Source organism: Curcuma longa, chromosome 17 (assembly GCF_044706935.1).
Source record: "Curcuma longa cultivar G26 ecotype Majalengka, Jawa Barat chromosome 17, ITB_CL_G26_1.1, whole genome shotgun sequence".
In the NCBI taxonomy this organism is placed as follows: Eukaryota; Viridiplantae; Streptophyta; class Magnoliopsida; order Zingiberales; family Zingiberaceae; genus Curcuma; species Curcuma longa.
Window position 1 is genome coordinate 8,081,207 of NC_133877.1, and position 2,993 is coordinate 8,084,199.

Sequence of the window (2,993 nt, forward strand, 5' to 3'; positions counted from 1 at the left end):
AAAGCGAGAAAAGAATCCTTCTCCATCGCCAGAAGAGTGAAGAATCCAGTCCATGAAAAACAACCGCAAACAAGCAATATCCCAACCTATTTATATTTATTTTAGGGCCGAGAAGTGATCCGCCACATAAGAATCTTTCCCGAACTCAAACAAGAGGACAGACTCGGGATCTAATCTGAATCTCAATGCCCTTCCGAGTACTCTACAGGAATGAACTGAAATAGAGATTCTAACTCAAACCTCATCCCTTAAGTCGGCAAGAGAAGAGGATCTACGAACTCATGAGCCAACCACTTTATAGGCGAGCGAATACCACTCTTCTTTGCTTTGCGCTCTCCTATATTTGCGAGACAGCTTCCGTACTCTCTTTCAATTCAAGAGTGAGAGTCCTAAGAAGCAGAGAAGAATTTAATTCCATTACATAAGAAGAAGGCTCTGAAAGAGGCTTAGCTTCGTTCTTCCGTTCGCAGCCAGTACTCATAGCACCCTGGACTCCTTTCCGAGTGTCCTCTCTTCTGTTCTACTATCAAAGTTCTGTCAGGAGCGGCCACCCGGATCGAATAGCGTTAAGGCCCGCGACTCCGAACTTCTTCTCCTTATCCCCGCCCTCGTTAGTATAGTCAAGTTCCTCTTGAAAGAAGATACCTGCTAAAGAAGACCTATTGAAAAATAGCCGTGTCTCTGCAGAATCAATCCTCTATGTCTCCTTTCCAACTACTGTAGATGCGCTACCCTAATGCTGCCTGGGAAGAGCCCTCCACAATCAATAATATGCATGCGTCCACAGTCAAGTTCGCGCATATCTTTATCTGCTAATCGCAACTATCCGTTTCAGTCGAGCGGCAGTCAAGGTCCAATAGATATTGGTCAAGTCGTGGTGTCCGGAATGAGCACTTCGCTCGCTCCCGCTCCTGTCGTCATTCGCTCCTCTTCTTATGGTATGGTTCTCTCTCCGTCTTGTTTGAGTTCTTGTTCTCTCTTTTCTTACTCTCGACTTTGGATCTTAATCTTAGCACCGTTCACTTACGGATCTCCGCACAGCGGTGTTCTAAATAAAGACGCTACACTGAGTTTGCCCCTCGACTCCAATAAGACTTCTTGCCCTATCTACCCTACCCATGGTAACAGATTCCACTCTGTGCCCAAGTGAGCCCCCCATCTCCGGTATGAAATGAAGTGGCACTCGTTACAAACTCTTACTATAAGTCTTGTCTTCTCCACGAGACTCAGTAGTGAATGGGACGGCGTGCTTTAGCGCTCTCTCCGTTAATAGTACCCATCATTTTCTACCGATCATCTAATCCCCCCCTTTCTTTCTGGTCCCCAGCTCCTAGTTCCCGAGAGACTAAGCATGAGTTCTCCCTGGCAGATAGTAGAGAGAAGAAGGAAGAACCACATAGATAGGTGAAGCAAGAAGCCGTCCCCGTGGCGAGATGGTGGATGAGGCGGGGACAAATCTGAGTAGACAAAGCGGAGGATGGGATAGCATGGAGCCTTGGGATAGATGGGATAGCATAGAGCCTTGGGATAGCATGGTATGAGCCGAGCGTATGTCATGGCAAGCAGTTTGATTGGTTAGGGGTCTGGGAGTGGATTCCCTACAGGCGAGGGCTAAAGGATCCTTTGGATTTGAGGAGTGAGAGCTTCTTGATCGGTCCGTGGCTTAGTGTGTGTGAACCTTTCTTTTCCGCTCTGCACCTTCCCATTGTGTTTTGTGCTTTAGTCTAGTCTAGCGAGCCATGAGTTGGCGACACGTGAGCGAATGAAAGCCAGTGCTAGACTTTCGGGAGAGATGCCCGCTCTGCTTTCTAGCTCGCTTCCAGTTTAGTGCTTTTGATGGGCTCGTGGAAGAGAAAGCCCTTGTTGGCGTCTATACCGGTTAGGGGAGCCTTCGCCTCATCTCATTAATCCCACGGTGGGCTCCTTCATTCATCAAAAGAAAGAGATAGAGGTCTGCGTCGCGCGTCGTTTTACTCGCTCCTCCCAAACCAAAGGTCGCCTCAACTGATGAGTTGACCCATTACGCTACACTGTCCTTTGCCCCTCTTATTATGGTCTAAAGGTCTACCACTACTCGAATGACTCTCTTTACTTTATCTTACTCTCCCTACCGCTACCGTGATCAAACCTAGTTGATTCCTCTTCCAGTAGCGTTAAAGCAGAAAGAAGTAGGATAGGCATGCATCTTAAAAGCATCCATCCCATCCGTGCGTAGAGTCTCCTTAGGAACCTTTGATGTACGAAGTCAGTCGGAAGTTGAGCTTACAGACTTTTTCAAGAGCAGGATTTGGAGCGTCTGCACAGCATCCTTTCCTACTTGAAGTGAGTGTGCAGAGAATCCCTCTGGCCTTGGAGCCTATGAGCTCGGTCAGCTGCTTTAGTGGCAGGTTCAGTTTGCCTTTGAGACCCTATGAGCAGGATCGGTTTGCCCGTCAGCATGTCCAACAAGAGTCAAATACAGTAAGAGGGGACTCCAACGGGTAAAGAACTAGATCTAAAAAGAGAAGATCCGGACTAAGGAGAACTCACTCTGACAGGGGAATCCACTATGGGTTCTGACGGCGACACTCCTTTGGTCGCCCTTTGGTCTAGTTCCAGTCTTTCCGACGGGGTGGCAAAGAGATCTATTTGAGCTGAAGCTCGAGGTTCGAGGCAATAGGAGAGGCTGGCTTAGCTTCGCCTTCTAGAAGAGCAGTCAACGACCATGAAAGAGAGATCTACTTTGGGATGAAGAGAGAAAGAGATGGCTAGGAAAAGCTAACTTGAAAACCTCTCCCTGTTACAGAATATAAAGTGGATCCCATTTCTGGCGAGAAGTAAATCACAACGTACCTTTAGCCCTCTCCCATAGGTTGGGAGCCTTTAAAGTTAGGTTCTTGTTCCAGCATATGTGGATGAAGCGACACTCCCTCTTCGGGGCCTCAGAGTCCCAAACCAATCAGAAAGAAGGAGGAGCGAAGTGACGCGGTGGAGAATCACTAGTTATCGGTCTG